This window comes from Eumetopias jubatus, unplaced genomic scaffold (assembly GCF_037043125.1).
Source record: "Eumetopias jubatus isolate StellerSeaLion01/CBP00866 unplaced genomic scaffold, mEumJub1_p1.0 scaffold_3, whole genome shotgun sequence".
Lineage (NCBI taxonomy): Eukaryota > Metazoa > Chordata > Mammalia > Carnivora > Otariidae > Eumetopias > Eumetopias jubatus.
The window spans coordinates 106538468-106559809 of NW_028274809.1; the positions used below are offsets into that span (position 1 = coordinate 106538468).

The 21342-nt window shown below is 42.0% G+C and overlaps 1 protein-coding gene across 2 annotated transcripts in view; it reads left to right on the top strand.

Annotated features, from left to right (window-relative positions):
• Positions 1-21342, top strand: part of CNTNAP5 (contactin associated protein family member 5) — an 855278-nt gene that overhangs the window by 482500 nt on the left and 351436 nt on the right. The gene's annotated exons all lie outside the window — the stretch shown is intronic.

The window sequence follows — 21342 nt, forward strand, 5'->3', positions numbered from 1 at the left end:
TTACTTTGAAGTTAAGAGTAAAGCATAAAGGAGGGAAGGATTACTTCTCTCTTAAACCATTTTATTCTTTACTGCAGTGAGCGTCCTTTCTAATGGGGGCAAATGAGTGTCAGGCTCTCAGGGTCTAGAACAGAGGTTCAGATGGCACCAGGGGTACAGTGACTCCTGGGGCGGCTGACCTTTGTTGTTGCTACCCCTAACCCACTGCTTCTTTGGCCCAGAAGAGAAGAGGCTGCAGACAGAGATAATCAGCATTTATACTCTGCAACTCACAAATCTAGCAAAAGCTCGGTTTCTCTTTTTATTTCTTCTGGGCTCCGACTCCTCTTATAAAGTTTCTAGGTTCAAAGACATGCTGCAGAAAGTTAAAGAGTACTGATTCTGAATTTTCAGCCAGGTTTATCATGTTCTCCATGTTTTATCTCTAGCACTTACTTCCTTCATTCTCACAATTTTGCTCATCCCTGTCAAAATATCATTTATTAAATGGGTGAATAATATGTGTTAAGTCCTTGCCTATGTGTTGGTGATACAGGGTCTCTGCTCATGTCTCATTGGGGAATAAATTAGCTGCTACAATAAAGTGCAATAAATGCCCAAGAAGTACACCCTTATTTGTGGGACATATGGCAGCCATAACTCAGTCTGGCCTTGGGAAGAATGTGGTCAAGAAGGTTTTTAGGAAGTGGTGCTGAGCTGGATCTTAAAGAACAAGCAAGACTTGTTCTCTGGATAGGTTCTCTGCATACAGTGTCGGAAATGGCAGAGAAATAGGAGAAATTATGGCTGGCAAGTATTTCATCAATTCAGGATGCTGGTTTTTCATTTTCAAATCTCTAATATTGGGATGAATTTTATAATCGATGGTATATCATTGTTCAATCAGCAACATTTCTTTCTTAGTGGCATATAAAATAATGGTATGTCTTACAATGAAGAATGTCTTAGAGTCAATAAAATATAGCTCGGTGGAGATGGAAAGTCATTGTGGTGGAGTATGTGGTGTGAATATGGTTAGAGATGGGGTCTAGTAGCAACTATGAAGAAATTTGTGTGCCTGTGGGATGCGGCCTCATGTGCTAGGTGAGAATCAGGAAAGAAGGTATAAGACGTGCTTCCTATAAAGAGTACTCAGGAAAAAGTAAGAAGGATGGATTGAAAGAACCAGCCCAGAGCTGGGAAGGTAACTACCCCTGTCCAGGGGAGCAATGATGAGAAGTATCAGGTACCTCTCCTGAGCAGCACAGAAATCAGCTCTGTAGGTTGTAGTCTCCTCTGATGCTCGGAATGACCAATATAATTTGATGGAGTTTTATGTGCATGTTTTTCTGTTAATACCACTACACATGGGATCCTCAACAAATCGCACAGACTTCTTGGCTCTTCTGCTTCATTTTTGTTTTTCTATTTGACCAGCTGGAAAAGTGGGTAATAAAATGTGTGCTTCATTAGAATGTGCTAGATTAGAGACTTCAGAATAAAAGATACTACACAGAATGGTTGCCACCCCTATAGTCTTTATTAACAATGAGGGGGGAGCATCCAGCTTCACCAGCCAGTAGAGCCTTTTGCAAAGTGGAGTTCAATAGAGGGAACATTTATCAATAGGGATCTCTTATGATACTTTAATTTCTAATCAAGGACGCTCTCATTATTTTCGATTACATGAAAGTCATTGCCATCTATACTGCATCATTACTTTTGTGTAATTGTAGTCCATATAATTGTATTACATACAATTGTGTTTTGGTTAATTGTATAATAAGGGATTGTGTTTAGTTTAGTGAGTAAATGGTACGTTTTTCTTGATTTACCAGACAGCGACTCTAACAGAAGTGGATACTGTGGTAAAAGGCTTTGCTTGATTAATTGTTTCTTGAACTTGTATTTAACATTTGTTGGAGAGGGGCAGGAGTTAGAAAAGCAGGTGGGTTCTAAGTTGTGTGTTTTATTTTTAATGTGTTGGCCAATTGAACTTGATTTAAGGGCAAAAGCAAAGTCTTTGTCTAGAGGGAGCTTGCCACTTGGGGATAGGATGGGATGTGGTGGAAGAGGTTGGGGTGGAGAAGCCTGGCTATGTGTGTGTGTGTGTGTGTGTGTGTGTGTGTGTGTGTGTGTGTGTGTGTTTTCTCCTGGCTGTGTTTTTTTCTTAACTGTGCTCTATTCTGGAAAGTCTAAGAAGAACAGCCTTTTATCTGGCCTAAGAGTCTCTTCTCTCCCAGACTCAATTCTCTGCCCCTTCCTCTTAGGCTATAGAGACCCAGGCCTCCCTCCTGGCCTCTCTGTGGTTGCCCATTCCACCGCTCCGTCTCCCTCAGAGCGAGCTGACCTGGCTGGCCGGAGAGACCCTGTCCTCTTAGTGTCCTTTAAGGCTCTCAGTGCCAGTCACTGTGGGAAAACCAAGGTAGTATTCACAGAAGATGCACAGACGTTCCAAAATTTGAAGAGTCCTCTAGTGGGGGTCCCTTAAGCAGGTTGCCTTTGAGATGGTACCTCTGCTGCCCAGCCTGAACAAATTCACAAACCAGCCATGAGACAATGCTGGTAACAGCTGGTAGGATTCCTTCTCAGGAATTAAGGAATCTAAACTAACAATTTGCATTTCAATGATGGGCAAATTACCAAGTCTTCTGGTCTCAGGGAAGAAAGGAAGTGGGGAAATTGGCCTGGTCCCCAGTTGGGCAGCCAAGAGGGCTGGCTTTAGGAGGCTCCATCTGTTGAACTGCCCAGTGCCTGGCAGTCCAAGGGTGAGTTAGGAGAAGGAGGTAGAGCACCCTTTTAGGACTCACATTTGGGACAAGACAGAGCATTCCTAGCAGATCCCCCACACTTTCAACAGTCTTTCTAAACCTCTAAAATATGATGTTCATCTACTATCCCTCCTCTGTGGGCTGAACCTTCAACCTCACATTTTCCACACCCTAGACCACTGCACTTATCTCTTGCAACCCTCTTGGCAAGACATGATATTCTAAACTACATAGAACAAAGTCACCCTCAATAAATGCTTCATTCCATGAACAGCTTTATCATACCCTCAGGACACAAACCCATAGATAGGCATTGACTAAATGAGTTGGGCAGTCTTATGTATATACTTGGGTAGTGTAAGAGGTGGTAAGAGCAGCAGAAATCCTGGTAGTACATTGCTATCAGTGTCTCCATTTTTTTAAAGATAAGGCCTGGAGACATGTGTCATTTTTCCCATGGTCACAGGATTAAAGTTGTGGCTGAGTTGAACACTGCTAGGTTCTCTCCCTTGTACTTCCACCCAAAAGGCACTGGCCTGGAAATGGCAGGCATTGTGTGTCTGTGGCTCCTACACAAGCAACACCATCTTCTGTCTAACCACATAGAAGTTTTTCAGGGATAATCAGTATATTAAATTCTTTGTAAACATTAGTTGCCCTATGAGATTTCATTTAGAAGGGGGACATTCAAAGTGGTATGCAGGGTCAGGTGGGGTCTGAGTGGTCATCCAGGTCAGGAAGTTCCTCTCCCCAGGATTTTTGTTGAAAGATCTACAAAGTCAGTTAGAGGAGCCATGCTCAGTCTTGCTGAGTCCAAAGTCCAGGGTAGGAGAGGCGTATCACCCAATGTTGTCTACAGATTTGATTGGCAGACTGGATCCAAGGTGTGAAGCCAAACTTGGAGGAGCAAACAGGGACACTGTCTGAGGTGGGGGCAGGTGGAAGTCACACCTAGGAGAATTCATTAATCTCAGTGCAGGTGGCAGCAAATTTGAGAGGTGATAGAATGTGTTTAATTCCCAGTCTACTACTTATGAGTTTGAGATATGATACATATTATTTAACCTTTTTGTTTCTGTTTCTTCTTTTGCAAAACTAAGATCATAAAACCTACCTTTGCAATGAGAGTTAAATGAGACAGTGTGAGAAATCAGGTGCTCAGCTGCATGTCTAGTAAGCAGTAGCTACTCAGTACATGTTCTCCATGTTAATTCCTATAGCCAAAGGTTTGCTAGCTCTCTAGATTCCATGGGGAGAGGAGAAGGCTCAGGTCTCCCTCTGAAGTTCCACCAGCCCACCATTGCCAAGTGATCCCTATAGCTTCTGGGGTGGAGCCCCATAGATATACCTCATATGTGCCCTCAAGTCAGTGCCTTTGCACTTTGATTTTCACTTGTTCAGAGAAGCTGTTCCTCTGGGCCACCAACAACCACCCATTAGGAAAATGCCCATCAATTTGGGTGCCAAGGTTGCAGTCTTTGGTTCTCAGGGCCTGGACAGGATAAGGAAAGCATTGGTTCTCAGGGCCTGGATAAGATAAGGAAAGTATGTGATTGATATGCCAAGGGCACAGAATTTAAGGCAGTCCTTATTTCCTGGTTCATTAACCTGTGGACCCTGAATTTACATAAACCTGGAAGTGTCTCATTAAATTTTGCAGACAAATTCCAGCATGTTTACATCAGAATAACCAGGAGGACTTCTTAAAAGCCAAATTACTGGGCCCTACCCCTAGAGTTTCTGATTTTACTGTGGTGGGCCAGGGGATTTGCATTTCTAACAAATTCCAGGGTGCTGGTGGGCTGATTGTGGGAGCAGACTTTGAGTTCTACTCCACTAAAACCTCCCATCCTGGAGGTCAAGGGATTGTGTAGATTCTATACAAAAGTGGTGTAGGTGTGGGAGAGAGGGATGGCTCCTGCTTCTACTGGGCCCCCAAGCAGCTGCCCTTCTGATCAGGATCTCACAGGGTCTCTGAAAAGTTCCAGCAGCGCTGTCTCAATGTCCATCTCCAAAGGGGTGTTGAAATCAGTCCATGGGACACTGTTGGGGGCTGGGCACAATTGAATTCCATTTCCCTCCAGACTTCCCTGGTTTTTGTCAGTCAGCTTCTCCCCTGCTTCCCATTACAAACAAAACTTTTGGGAGTATAAATGAAAACAGTCGGATCCTCAGCAGTGCCTGAGTGAAGGGAAATTTTGGTGTGGAGGGAGTGTGGGTCTTAGAATGGCTACAGCTGCCAACAAACATAACTTGTCTTTGTGTTATCTGGGGGACAGTTTACTTGCTGGCCCTCCTGAAGTTTATAGCTCTGATCTTTCTCCCTCTACCCAAGCCTCACACCCTGTGGGTGGTAGTGGAGCCATTCTAATGAGAGTGACTCCACCCACCAAAATGTATTGCTCCAAACCTTTATAAAGATTGATAGAGACTGATTTCCTCTGGTCTCCTGGTGCCTGGCAAGGGGTCTCTGTGGTCATGTGTCCCATTTCCTGCCTCCCTTCCTCACAGAGTGATGGTATTGTGGAACCATCTTCAAAGATCATCCAGCTCTGGTTCTGCATAGAAAGTAATGGAAGTCTAAGTTGAGTGTGGTAAAGCCAGATGTGGAAGTTGGGTCTTTGCTATTGTATCCTATGGAGAATTTTTTGCTTTGACCCTTGTAAAAATGAAACAATTTGCTTGTTCCAATGAGTAAATCACATGTGAAACTCTGCTGTAAAATGTCTTGCAGACAGATTAAGTTATGAAATGTAGCTTCTCACTCCATAACCACTTCCTATTCCCCCAACACACATTCGTTTAAGAAAAGCATCTGCTAAACTCTCTGGTCAAGATTCTTACCTTCTTGGTTCAGAGTTTGGAGTGCTGTAAACACTGAGGGTGGAGAAGCATTATTTTGGATGACCTCGCATAAACAGACTTATGCTAAAAACCCACTCTGTGTGTGGGAGTCTGTTAAAAACAGTAGGCTATATAAAAAGATTACATTGCATGGTAATGCATATGTTTTAGTTCTTCTCTAAAATTGAAAGTCTTTCCATTGGGTGCCAGAAAAGCCACTGTAAGGCCACTGCCCACACAATCTGAGCTACTAACTCTAAAGTGAGAAATGCTACAATATGGTGTTCTCCTTTAACTCATGGGATGGAGCCAACATCAAAACAAGAGCACTTCTGCTGTTTTTATTTATCATTTTAGTCGATTTCATGGAGGAAAAGGAAAGGTTATAGTTTATGTAATAGTTACTGAGCAAACATTCTCTAAATATGATTTCATTTAATTCTTTCTTCAGTCCTGCAATCCACAGAGTGGTTCTCAAAATGCAGCTCCCAGACCAGCACCTGGCAACTTGTTAGATATACATATTCTCAGGTCCCAGCCCATACCTTCTGGGTCAGAAACTGGGGGAAGGGGAGCAACCTGAGTTTTAACAAGCCCCCGCCCAGAGATTCTTATGCACATTCAGATTTGAGAATAATTAAGTTGCTCTATTATTGTTAGTTTAAGGATAAAACCACCCCTGCTTAGGAAGGTTCAGCAAGCTGTCTGAGGTCACATTTTTGGTATTTGATGGAGCCAGGACTCAACTCCAGATTTTGCTGATTCTTCAATCCATAGACAGGTGGAGGGCCTATTGCCAAAAGGCCAGAGAAAGAGGAGAGATGTGTCCAGGTATTCAGAGCAAGTCAAGGGAATCACTGAGGAAATAAGATTTCAAGGACTTGATGCATGGGCTGGGTTTAGGGAGGTCAGGCAAGGCTGTTTCAGGTGGGATGGAGTGCATGATGCTGGGACTGAGAATGGGTGAGGTGCTGGGTGTTTGCCTGCATGGGAAAAACTGAACTGGCATCAATGGGTAAAAGAGAATTTAAAGTCAAGGCCATAGGGAACTTGCAGCAAACAAAACAGATTAAAATCTGAATAACAGGCCATATGAATAGCTAATCCTTAAAAAATGCTTACTGCGTGCCAGGACATTTTACGTGTGTGTGTGTGTGTGTGTGTGTGTGCATGTGTGTGTGTGTGATATTCTCATGACAACCCTATGAGGTGGGTAATATTAACTCCATTGTACAGAAAGAGATTGAGACAGAGTGGCACTAAGTAACTTGTTCAAGGGCACACAGCAAGTATGTGGCAGAGCCTGGCTACAAACCGAGGAGTTTTGTTGAAGAGGTTTGGCCTGTCCTTGCAGTCAACCACTTCTAACTTTGTAGTTATTCTTTAGCACGATTGCAAAGTAGAAAATGATGTGCTTTCGTCTTGTGTCCTAGTCATGAAGCTGGTTGTATTACTGCAGGAAGAGAAGGAATATAGGCCACAATGGATGGCCTCCCCACAGAAGGGTTGGGTCTGAAGGGTTATCATCCTAGCAGCTCATTGTCACAACCTTGTGACAAACACTGATGCTCAGAGAGCTTAAAGCCTCCACCTCTATATCTTTGAACTGGTTAGGGAATGGAGGGGCCTCGGAATGATTGTCTGGAGGAGGTAGATTTTGAGTGGACTTTTTATAAGCGCCTTTCATCTAAAAAATAGTGATTTACTCATCTGCTTATTAAATGAGGTTTACTCTCCCCACCACCTATGTTAGACTTCTTTGAAAGTCAGGGGAATGACGGAGTTTGGAGGAATATAGAACTTGGCTTTGATTTGAATAAGTGACCATGAACGAGTGCATCTGTGTTTTGTTACCAACGTCATCTCTCTCATCCCTTGTTTTTACAAGAAAAGTGGATCATTATCTTGATGAAATGGTACTTCTCTCTACCTGTGCATGTGGAAGGGCATCAGGATGCCTTTGATTCATGGAAAACACAGAGTGCCAACAAGGCCAAAGGTGGCACTTCAGTCTGTCCCATCAGAAAGTGGTGAGACTGATTCTTCCCTCACTAACCAGCAATCTGAAATATTGATGCAGGAAACAAAGCCAGGACAATGATCTGGGTGAATGATCATAAGTGCTTCAGAGATGAAGGATTCATTCTGAGAGCTATAGTTATGAGGTTAAGGTGAGGTGTGCACCTTCAGATAGCAGTAAGAAAATGTCTTTCCAAATCAGGCAGTACTTGGAATATCTCTCCTGAGACATACTGGCTAAGAAATTCAGATGTTTTAGATGACATAGAAACCAAGGCAAACTTTTGATCTGGATCAAAACATGGGGGAAAAAAGGCTATTTTAGATTCTCAAGTCACTTCTGGCAGGCAGTGCTTATATTTAACTGTGCAGAAAACATTTCTAAATTAATAAGAAGAAAGATATTTTTCTTTCTTCCCCCCTTCACACAATCATTACATCACTAAGCCTCACCCAACACTCTGATGAAGGCTTTCCATCTGTTTCCCCTGTTCTCCAAAGAGTGTGCCTTTCATGTGGCCTATGCCACATTCAGTTTTTTCCTCATTTACACTGATGTCCACTCATGGGGCCACTGAGACAGAGCTCTTGTCACCTTTGACACTATTTTTCCCTAGTCCAAAAGCATTCATCGGTGGCTCATTGTAAGCACTGTTTATGGACACAGTTGGAAGAGAAAAGGAGCTTAGTATGGTTTAGTTGAGGAAAAAGCAATCTGACCTGTGATAAAATGTGCTCACCTGTTTCTGCAGCAAAACCTAAATTTAAAAATTAGTTCTGTGCTATTTTTATCTTGCATTAAGACATCTCACAGGAAGTTCCCAGAACTGGAATCTGGCCTCTGGGGTTTTACTGTGACCTGGACTTCTGAAGGCTGGGTTTGGCCCCGCTCCTGCTTGTGTAACATGTATGGTCGGTGTGATGATAGGCCATTGCTGTAACCATCACAAAAGGGAACGTTGGCTTTCCTGGTTAGCAGATAAGGAAAACCCACCTTTACATAAATGCAAGAATTTACCTCACAACAGAATCAAACTCAGGCTTTCAAGGTGGTGAAGCCCCTGCTCTTTACATTGAGCCTGACTTTGGACACAACCAGTTACTGAACCTCTTCCTATCTCAGCTTCCTCCATGGACAAACGGGGACAACGGATACTCTTTATCACTCTAGGGGGATAAATGGGAGCAATGTGATATTATTACTGCCTCCCTCTTGGACTTGTGGTAAGGATTGACTGAGAGAAGGAAGATAAAAGTTCTTAAAGTTAAAAGCAAGAGAGACAGAAATGGATGGGTCTGTATGTATCTCAGCAGGCCAGATTTTAGAAAACCCATATACAGGCAGAAAAAGATGACACTTTTCTGAATAATTTACCTACATACATAACCTATTTTATTTTTTGGACAAGTGATTAATGTTTTCACTTGGTTCAAGTTACAGATTTGAAATCTTCCCTCCAGGTTTATCTTCATCTTCAACAGATCGCTTTGACATGATTTACTAGGGTCGTTCTCCCCTAACATTGGGATACACTGTGGACTGATAGGAGATTATCTCAACACCTGGAAAATGCAAAGGGAAGCATTACACACCTAAAGCAGATAGTTATGCAAGAAAATATGAACATATAGTCTCTGCCCTTGTGCAATACCTCATGTGTCCAGAGCACCATTAACTTTATTATGACAACAATGTCATTATCATCTTGCTACCTGCTTTTATCCATACTGAAAAGCATGATTTTCACTATAATAATTAGGTAAGGGGCTATCCCTGCTTTCAATATTATATAATCCCAGATGGTGTTAAGCAGCTCAAGGTTTATAGATTTGACCAGATAATTTTGTTGAGAATTCCAGAACCTCCCACTCTGGAATGAGAATCGGATGCATCAGCCTCAGCATCTCAGCACAAACGTGCACATGCATTTACACACACAGTACACAAAATATGATGCTATCCAGAGAGTCCTGGTGCACATCTTGTTCCTGCTTGCTGAGAGACCATCCATCTCTACTAATCTTCCTGTGGGACCCACACATTTATTCAGCAAATCTTTTCAGAGGGCTCACTTGTGCCAGGCACATTCCCCCCCCGCCCCCGGAGATCCAAGGGTGTACACGATAGACAGTTGCTGGTTTTTCTCCTGCTGTGGTCTCCTCGTGCCCTTGGATCAGGAATCTGTATTTTACTATTGTGAGTCATTCATACATTATCCATTCATTCATTTAAATATTTTATTTGGAACATCTCTGCTGGACCAGGGGCTGGGTAGGAGCTGAGGTTGTACTTACGTGCTAAACACAGTAGATTACCCCTGACTTCAGAAAGCTCCATGGAGAGAGACCGATTGACCAAATAATCTTGGACATAATCATATGTGCTCCCAAATATGAGGACTGATATGAAGCAAATACACAGAATGCTAGGAGAGACTGAGAGGGAAGCTGGTTTTTAAGTGGGTGGGGGCCCTGTGTCAGGAAAGGGAGAAGTAGGTGTCATTGTCCTCAGAATCCGCAAACAGAACCAATCTGAATCAGTGACTTTTCTCAGAGATTTGCCCTTTCCAATGCCTCCTACAAACCTCTGGCTGGTGATTCTGATCTCAGTGTCCTGCCTGTGTGTCCTTTGCTGAAATCACTGTTTGCTGTGGGGGACTAGGTAATAAGTAGTGGAAAATTCTGCTTTCTTTCATGGGAAGAAACTTCCTAACTGGGTTTTTAACTGAAAAGAAATTCCCTAAATTTTCCTCAAACATTAGTGTGCTGGGAATTATTGACATCCCCTTAATTCACCCCAGCCCCCACATAGGCTGTCCTGGTTGCCATGGCTAATGGGTTTACCTTTACCTTCTAGTAGCACATTTCTAATATAATATAGGCTGCCTCTACGCTTAGCAAAATAGAAAAAAACAAAAAAGTCCATGTCTTCCCATCCAAAATAAACACCGGTATAAAGGTGGGAATGATATTTCAGCTGGCACTTTGGTAAAGCCCAAGAATCTGAATATGACAGGAGGCATGTGCATTTTAAAGGTCATTCCAATTACCATGCTTACTCATGCTAAGCTGTAACTCTGGGGTTCTTGCGAGAAGATCCACACACTGGAGGAGGGGATGAGAACATGTGGTTGGCAGGCACTTGAGCAAATAGTAAGGAGGGTAATACAAATTACTATTGTTTCCAGTGATATTAAATAATTCTTCAACATCTGAAACATCTGAGAAGAAGAGGGGAGGCAAGCGTTGATAAAGAGCAGGGTGAATCCTCACAGTTCTAAAAGCTGTGATGCCGTGATGTCTTTTCCTGGAATCCACATTTTGCATGGTCATATGTGGACCCATGAGAAGAGGCCCTATGGACGAGCTCCTGGCTGCATTAAATTTCCCATTTGCAACCACTTCATTCTCCATATCATAGTGAATTCATAACACAACTTTTCTTGATAGAATTATCCTAAATGTAGAGCCACTTTCGAGATAGGGAAATAAAATAGCAGAGAACTATGCTCTTAGTGGCAATTTGCCTCATACCTTTCTCCTGCTTCCCGAAATACACATTTTATTACAAGTCTAGCTGTGGCGAAATTCAGATTCTGCACATGCACGTCACATGCCCTCTAGCACTGGATGGAGCAAGGCATTAAACACAAGCCTCCGCATCCCCCTGCTTGCCTTTTGAGGTCTTCCTTGACCTCTCCTCACTTTTCCTTCCTATTTCCCTCACCTCCTATATTAATGCATCATTCCATCTATATGCATTTACTAAACATCTGCTGTGTTCCAGAATACATATAATCTCCGCCTGCAGGAAGCTCAAGAGCAAGAAAGCCAGACAAAATAGCAGACATTGTACACAGGGACACTGGTGGCGCTTAGGGGCATGAAGTTACATCTGAGCTACCTTTTGACAGGCAAGCAGAAGTGAAAATAACAGTGGAGGGGCATTCCCAAAGAGGACATCCTCCCTGCCCCATAGCAGTGGGTTTCATTCCAGCCCCCAGGCACTTGGCTGGAGTGCCCTTCCATGTCCCTTTTGCCCAAATTCTGCCCATCTCTCAAAGACTCCTTTGGATCCCACCTACTCTGTAAAGTTCCCTGACTATGACTGATGCTCACAAAGACCTTTCCTTATGTGGATGTCTCTAGCACTTTCTTTTCTCTTTTATTTAGCCCCCAATCATGACTGTTACCTGTTTTGTATCTGTATTGTGCCTTCCCAGAGAAAGTTCTTGATGCCTACTTCTGCCTTCTGTTGAGAGCATGTGCTTTGCAATTATTGTTGAATAAATTGAACCTTCACAGCATCTGCTGTCAGTAGCTGGGGATGAATTGCATGTGTAATGGACAGGACTCAACCCTTCTCTTGGAGTTGGGTGTAGTACCTTCTCAAGAGATGGAATAAAAGTCATTCATCTTTAATATCTTTGCACATCCCAAACTCTGGGGACAGTTGCCCACGATTTGGGAATTAAAGCCCTTTACCTCTTTCTCATATTGAAAACTTCCCAGTGTGGTTTACACTGAGTATCACTCTATTTGAATAGCTAGAGTGCCTAATAAAAGCAGCTGGTGTCAGCTGTCAATGTTCACGTGGTGTTAAGTGCTCCTTCTGTAAGCACTAGCGAGCAAGAGTATTTTTGTTTAGCAAGGCCACCATAAAATTAGACAAGCAAACCATAGCAGTGTAGTTGAGCAATGTAGCCTATAAATATTACAGTGGAATGAAGCACGTGAGCACATTATCCTTATTACAATCTTATGCTTTAAGGGAAAAATAGGGGGGAAGCTGTGCAAGAAAAGCCGAGTCTGAATAGAAGCCAAGTCTAGAGAAACATACAAAATGTCTGTGCTGATTATCAAAGGATGTCACCAGTCTTCTGCTAATAGGATCTGGGGAGCATGCCTCCTGGATTAAGTGAGCTCTAAACAGCCTCTTGGAGACTGAGTTGGGAAGACTTGTAAAATTGGCATTGTTTACCTATTAGGAGTGGAATAAAAAAAAATGGTACCTAGGGGGCGCCAGTGTGTCTGTAACTCTGTCAGCTGTTTATCTGCCAGTGAAGTCATTGAGGAAGAGTAAAGGTTTCCAGGGGAGCCCAGAGAGCAGCACTGGAATCATATACAATCCATACTCTGTCATGTCTTTATTTTTTCACTTTCTTTTTCTGAAGTGGCTGGCAGAGACTTAAACATTGTTATTATTCATTGGGCTATGTCAAATTCTTTAGTGTTTTCTAACATAGAGAGCTACTTCCAACTTTTACCAAATGCCATCTAAAGCTTCTTTGTAATACACACACACACACACACACACATATACACACACATACACACACACGGAAGATACATTTTTTTCTTTTCCTATGAAGTTTCTCTCTTATTTGTTTCTATACTATACCTTGAATCATCTAAGTTTAGTAGAATTCAACCATGGGCTGGGTGCCATGCTAGGTTTTATCCTCTACTAATTGTCTTGTTCAAATCTATGGAGACCTACATTAAAATGTTTAAAATAGGGGCGCCTGGGTGGCTCAGTTGGTTAAGCGACTGCCTTCGGCTCAGGTCATGATCCTGGAGTCCTGGGATCGAGTCCCGCATCGGGCTCCCTGCTCAGCGGGGAGTCTGCTTCTTCCTCTGACCCTCTTCCCTCTCGTGCTCTCTATCTCTCATTCTCTCTCTCTCAAATAAATAAAATAAAATCTTTAAAAAAATGTTTAAAATAAACCATTCTCATTTTATAAAGGAGGGAACTGAGGTGTTAAATGACTTTTCCAAGATTATATATATTATATAGCAAGTATTTTCATTAGAAGTTAATGGGCTCCCAAGCAACTTAGAAATAAAAGGAATAGTGTTGCCCTTTCAATTAAGCCAAACATCTCATAGGTCTTAATGGATTATCTTGAAGTTACACGTCATTTAGGTCAGGCTAAATTATACCCAAATTAATGGCATCAAATGCCCTGCATTGCTAGTACTCCTGATGTCAGAGTGAAGGACCATCATGGATCTGACTCTCCCTCCCTGGGAATGAATGAAGCCCACGGGGATGTAATATAAATGTTTGACTCAATGAATTGAATACTAATTGGACTGGACCTTGACTTCCCAATAGAGCATTGTGCAGTGATAGAAATGATCTCTTTTATGTTGTCTACACCTAATCACTAGCAGCTATGGAGAACTTGAAGTGTGGATGTTATGACGGAGGGAGTGAATTTTTAACTTAGTTTAAGTTTAATAAATTTAGATTTAGATAGGCATGTATGACTATTGCCCACCATATTGGATAATACAGGACTAGACTCTCTGCTTGTGCCAGTCCCCATGGAACTACATTTTTTTTTCCTAGTTCAGCAACCTGGGGCTGTACCTGGGGTAACTCTAGAGATTAGGTTTGGGCCTCAGAATCAACATCCGGTGAGTGGATATAATGTCAACTGTAGCAGCCCAGGCTGTGTATGACCATGGTATACCTTTCTATACCTTTCCTCAGAGACATTTATATCAGAAGAGAAAAGCTTATCACTCTTTGCTTTAATTTCTCCCAAGATCCTGGGCAGACAAGTGCTTTAACTGTTATTCGTTCAAAATTTCAAAAACTTTATATGACTAAAAGATAACTCTACTACATCAAGTATTCTTTTGCTGTATCTGTTGATACAAGTTCAAAATTACCTTCAAAATAAGGATATATTTTGAGCAAATATGTATTTATAATTTAATTATATATCATCAATAAGGCTTTAGTTTCTAATTTATTTTTAAAGAAGAGAATCTTCACTTTTTTTTTAATCGCAAGTATCATAGAACATGCTAGAGTTAGTTATTGATAGATCTCTAAAATCTACCTGCCTGAATCCAAGCAATTTGGAGTAAGGAGTAGACTGGGGGCCAACAAAAGCTGTGTGAGTTCACTCACACATGTGGGTTTGGATCAGTCAGTCTTTCAGAGAGTACTGGCATTAAATCCAGAAATCCTGGAACCACCCTTATTCTGATTTCAAGTTTAACTGACTGACCTTCTAATATTTTGCAATCCATGAAGCTTACTTACCTACAGGAAGAGGACATATTGGACAATCAGGTGGGAATATCAGGCCATTTGTAAATTATACTTTTCAATGTAAATCCACAAATTGGAATTCTAGTAACACCAATGTCTTGTTAGATTTGCTTGCATGAGTCATAATACTGGAGACTGACGGTCCTGGTAATCTGGGAAGATTGGATTTCAGGGCTTGCAGGGTGAGACCAACCCTTGTATGGGAGGCTTTCCAAGGTAAAAGCCACCTAATGGGTCCCTTTAGGCAAATATTTGACTTCACCTGAGTATTTGTACCAGCACAAATATCCTCAACTAAAGATACATACCAGATTGCAGATGTTAACTTAACACAATTTCCAAAGCTGCCGATGGATTAAAAGTAATCCTGGGGCACCTGGGTGGCTCAGTCTGCCTTCAGCTCAGGTCATGATACTGGAGTCCTGGGATCTAGCCCTGCATCTGGCTTCTTGCTCAGCAGAGAGTCTGCTTCTCCCTCTGCCCCTCACCTGGCTTGTGTTCTCTCTTTTTCTTTCTCTCTCTCACTCTCTCTGTCTCTCTCAAATAAATAAATAAAATCTTTAAAAATAATTTTAAAAAGTAATCTTAAAATTTGACCCCAGCCTTATTGGAGAGTAGCTCGAAATTTTAGAATGGGTAAAAATCTCTTGAAATGCTCTTTTAAAATGCAGATTTCTGGACTCTACAACCCCAGGGATTCTGATTAAATCCAAATGAGATGCAGACATGGAATCTGTATTTTACCAAACACCCCAGGAAGTCTGTTGATCAGTCACTCAGAAATATTGTGTCAGCAGTTTAAACAAAGAAATTTCCTTATTTTGCTCATCATAATACAGTCGCATCCAGATTTTCTCTACACAGTGGGGAACAACACTCTTAGTTCTGCCTGATGTTAATGGTATTCTCTGAAAAATGATTGCTTTGTTCAAATAAGTTTGAGAAATGCTGGAGTAAGTAAAATTAAATGGGATTTTTACTGCAGGATTTCTCAATGAGTCATGTGGTGGTGGTTGTGTGTGTGTGTGTGTGTGTGTGTGTGTGTGTGTGTGTGAATGTGCACTATGCACTAGAGGCTGTGCAAGAGGGGAATTAATTAGAAGAAGTTCACAACCTCACAAATATATTTGACCACCAACCCTTCTTTCCATAGACTACTCATCCACATAATAAACTTTTGGAAATGCTGCCCTGATATATAGAAAGTACATCAGAGTAAACATCAGGAGGTGGTCTGTAGTGGAGACAAAGTTGTCTCAAAAGCTAGCTTTAAAGAAAACAAGACAGTCAGAAGCAGACATTAGCCTTCCTTTTTCCTTTTTCTCAATAAAACAAACATTTTTCCATTAAGGAAGAATTCCATCTAATTTTGATGTCTAGAACTTCTGCTTTTGATTTGTACACTCTGGGATTTACAGCCTGCCTTTTACACTTCTGTAATCTTAAATAAGCTGCTTAATATGGGATCCTCACTTTCCTAGAGATAGTGATAACTGCCTCACAGGATTGTTTTATGGATTAGCTGAAATAATTATTGTGATAACCTAGCACTAAGTCTAGCACACCAAGTGTAGCACTTAATAAAATGTAGGGAGGTTAACATTCTTTCACATATAAAAATATTTGGGGAAAATTCAGGCAGAAAAGGAAGAGCACAGTGTATAATTTATTTCCTAAAACCCTAGAGCTCACAGGTAGGCTGCAGTGTTTGTATCCACCATGTTGGTGGCTTCAGACAATATTCCCAGGGATTCCAAGATAGAGTTTAGACTCATAGGTGAAAGAGTGCAGTGGATGACTAGCGGTATCTGCCAAAGTAGGAGGGAGTGAAAGCAACTTTTTCTTAGCCGTGCAAGAAATATTAAACACAGAAGTGCCAGGTGGCCCTCAGTCAACTAAGAACTATCTGTCAGCATGCCATTCAATTCCAACTGAATAAAAATACAATTGTTGAGCATTTACTGTCTGAACACTGCGGTGTGGATTATCAGTTTTGAAAAGAGACAGATTAGTGTAGACTTGGAACAAGTGTTCAGTTTTAGGATATCACTTAAGCTGAGCCTAAAATGACAGAGAAGATTACATTTTTTTTTTTAGAAAAAAGATTTCATTTACTTATTTGAGAAAGAGTGAGAGAGAGAGCATGAGAAGTGGGGAGGGACAGAGGGAGAGGGAGAAGCAGATTCCACGCTGAGCAGGGAGCTGGATGTGGGGCTTGATTCCAGGACCGCAGGATCATGACCTGAGCCGAAGGCAGATGCTTAACCAACTGAGCCACGCAGGCGCCAGACAGAGAAGATTCTTATGCAAAAGGGAAAGACAGTGAATGCAGGCAGTGTGTGGATTTACGTGTTAAAATTGGGACTGCCGGCCGTCCTTTAGAGGCCATCTATAATTTTATGTGTCTAGGACCTCTTGTCCTTTATTATATGGGATTGCTCCTCCTACCTTCCCTTCCCACCACATAGGTCTGTGGAAACTCTGTTCTCTTACATGGCTCTTGGCCCTCAGCCAGAGTGGACAGATCTGTCAAACTTGGCCAAATTGGTGCCCTCTGGGGAGTCCCAACCTTGACATTAGCGAGAAAAGTTCTTTTCTAATATAGGACATCTTAGATTGCCCAATTTGGCCATTCACAGCCATACTCCCTGCCTCAGGGGGAGAAGTTAGCATACAGGCAGAGTCAACCCACAGAGCAAAGCAAAGGACAGGGAGCAGTGAATCCATCCCCTGGTTGTATTCAGGTGCACAGACTCACCTGCTTTGCATCCCCCTTCTCCTTGATCCTTGCAGTTCCGTTCTTAACTGTGTTCTGTGAGCCTGTGTCTCCTCCTTGACCTAGGATGGCTTAAATGTTGAGTATTTTCCACTAAGATTCTACTGAATATAAGACATTTCAGATCATATTTTTCCATATTTGTGTGTTAGATAATGAAGAATCTAAACAAGCCAAAAGGAAAAAAAAATACAGATATATAATGATCATAGGAAGGATTCAGTATTTTCTTTCTTTTTTGTGTTCTCCTTTATCTCCGTGTGCAAGGGTCAAAGCATTTTAGCTGAAATTGGATACAGGGCCTATGCCCAGAACAGACACAAATTCAGGGACCAAGGAAACTTTTCACTGGCTGTGGATGGTTATCACTAGCGACCACCTGTGGTCTCCAGTGGTATTACCGCTAGGCAGGGCATGACCCTTGAGGGGTTCAGGTCTCTGCTACCTTACCTCTCAAGCTGCAGACACAGAGCTTAACTCAGAGCAGTGCCTGCTCAGTTCCCTCCAGGAAGCCAGGTTAGCTCCGCGAGTGGACAGGACATTGATGAAACTTAAATGAGCAAAGATGAAGTGTGACCTTTCTTAGCAGCTCCTGAGGTTAACAACAGAGAATGGAAATGTCAGATCTGCATAGACAGGGCGAGTAGCAAACTGAGCTTAGCAACTTGCAGAGCAAACCTCTCTCTTCATGTGCTGGGAGAAACATATCTGTTGCAAAAAGAAAGAAAAGAAAATACAGTCTGGGTCTGAGTCAGAAACCCCCTGCAAGTATACATGAAAAGAATAATGAGTTTGTTGACACTTATTTGTGTTCTGCCAGACCTTATTTAATTTTCAAAATGATTTAGAGATTATTTTTGCCTTGATTTTACTAAAGAGGAAACTAAAGCCCAGAAAAGCATCAATGATTTCGAGTGTGACATGAGCCAGAAAATGACAGACTAGGATTTGAACTTGGATCTCCCTAACCTGAAGTCTGGGTTGTTGGAGTGCACTGTGTCCCCTCAGTGAAGGAGCCCATGCTGTCCTTCTGCAAGGACACAAGGGGATGGTCCCAGACCAGCCCTCAGTCATAGAAGGCTCAAAAATGAGAGCCTCTGGTAGAGCCCCTAATTCTCCGGTTCTTAAACAGCAGCTCAAATTTAATTTGATAGCATGACCTTTAAAGTGAAAAATAAAAGAACCTTATAAACACGCCCAAATGGATCAACATCCCAGATAATCCAGGCCCTGCTGGTGTCCTGTCTGTTCACACTCTCTGTGGATTCCAGGGGCTATGGCAGTGACCACAACAGCCAGGGCCAGCCTGGCCAGCACTAGTATCCACTGGAAAATAAAACCTTGGAGGAGTCTGGATAATAAAACCATTTTTTTTAAGATTTCTATTTATTTATTGAGAGAGAGAGAGAGAATGGTAGGGAGAAAGCATGAGAGGGAGGAAGGTCAGAGGGAGAAGCAGACTCCCTGCTGAGCAGGGAGCCCAATGTGGGACTCGATCTTGGGACTCCAGGATCATGACCTGAGCCAAAGGCAGTCGCTCAACCAGCTGAGCCACCCAGGCACCCAAACCTGAAAGGATATTGATGAACCCAATCATAACCTGTGTCCTTCTTGTCTTGTATTTGAGAGGTTTTCCTTCTTTCTTGTTTTGGCAATGAATTTTTTTTTTTTTATTCTGCCAAATAAAATCATAGGACTAGCTGTAAAAGATAAAAGCAATATTTGAGGATCAAATTAAATATTTCTGCACTTGGTCTATGAAAACAATGAGGCACCTTGAGCGGTCACACATTGCAGTCGTGTGTTAGCCTCAGGACTCATTTTATGTAGCTCTTCTAAATACTTAAAAATTCCTGACTCACGTAGATAAGTAGCTGCCAACAGATACAGGTTTTGAATACCTTCCCCTGAAATAGCTGATATTTTTCAATAAGATTTATCCAGAAGTGTTCAAAAGTAGGAATAATTTTTTACTTCAAATATGAGACCTATATTCATTCCTTATAAATACAAAAGCCAGATAAATGCATAGTCAGTGCTGTCGCTTTCTATAATATGACAGTTTTTTGATATCATGTTCATCCATTCATTTGTTCTTGCTCTGTTATTATGCAGTGAAAAGAGCATGTGGCTAGCAGATGTTCCTGAGCTTGGCTGGGCTTAAATGGATTTAAGTGGGTTTAAGAGTAGCAGTGGCCTCCCTTCAGCCACTCTACCCTCTGGGGCCTGAGCAGACCCCATGACACCCAGTTGGTGCTGTGCAGCATTCCTCGTCATAGATGACACTAGTATATTCTTATTCCCACGAATACACAGGGAAGGCAGAAGAAGATTGACATCAGGTCTCCAGGGTTAACCTGGAGCACACAACTAGCAAATTGCTAGTGCAGTGTATTAAAATCTGATATAGGGGTGCCAGGGTGGCTCAATCATTAAGCCTCTGACTTTAGCTCAGATCATGATCTCAGGGTCCTGTGATTAAGTCCTGTGTCAGGCTCTGCACTCTGTGGGGAGTCTGCTTGAGATTTTCTCTCCCCCTCTCCCTCCCCTTACTCTCTCTCTCAAATAAATAAATAAATCTGGTACATAACACATTGGAAAACTATCATGTTTTAATTTAAAAAAAATATATATATATATAAATATTTGCAAAAACAGCCCAAGAACTAGAAAAGGGAGAAAAGAAACTCCATAATTTGCAACCCTTCTGACCCATCTCTACAGGATGGTTCTTGAACTTGAATTCAACTGGACCCTTGGTATTCACTGCACTGTGAGGACCAACAGCTCTGGCACCTTCAGGGAACTTATAAATGCAGAACCTCAGTCTCTACCCCAGGTCTACTGTATCACATTTTAAACAAAATTGAAGAAGCACTGAGCCAGACAATAGGATTGTCCCCATTCCTAGCTGGATATGAATGATGGTCTAAATTTTAAGAATAAGACCACTCTGGTAATCTGGAAAATTCTATTGTTTTCATTTCCTGATTAACTTTAACATAACAATTGAGATGTCATCTACATGATGCTAAACAAAATCATTCCACTGGAAGGCACACAAAACCTTTTACTTTATTGATATGTAGTAGATAAACCCAGACCAAATTTCTCTCCCATAAAGTACAGAGCCTGTCTGTAAATTGTGTGGTGTGTTTCCCTTCCAATGAAGCACTTCTAGGCCATTGAGACAAATGGATTGATTAGGGAAATTCAATTTTGTCTTAATTCATCAAAATAATCCATATCAGGGATGCCTTGGTTGCTCAGTCGGGTGAGCACCTACCTTTGGCTTGGGTCATGATCCCGGGGTCCTGGGATCAAGTCCAGTGTCAGGCTCCTTGCTTGGTGGGGAGCCTGCTTCTCCCTCTGCCTGCCGCTCTCCCTGCTTGTGCTCGTTCTCTCTCTGACAAATAAATAATTTTAAAAATTTATCCATATCAGGCTAATAGGGAATTCTCTTCCCTTGTGATTTTTTAAAAACATTATTTTGTTATTTGGAGAAAAGGGACATGTATCTTTGTAAAGTAACCAGGTAGCAATGATAGAATAGATAACACTGATATATTTTTGAATCACAACATCCTCTGCTTTGCAGAAATGGCATTTGAAAAGCACTGAGTATCTCTTGGTCATAAACTTTAGGTTTGCAGATTAATGGAAAGAGGACCTTCCTGTTTTGCCATCAAAAGCCAGGGCAGGGAGGAGGTCTGCCTACTGTGGGTGCTGGGGTCTGTCTGGAAGCTGGGCAGTACTTTGGGATCACTGATGTGCACAGCAAATTCCTTTGACCACCATTGCTTTGACGGGGATCTTCTCCGCAATGATTGACAATTGGCTCCCTGCTGTGAACTAGACCCTGGGAAATTTAGGAAACTGACTTC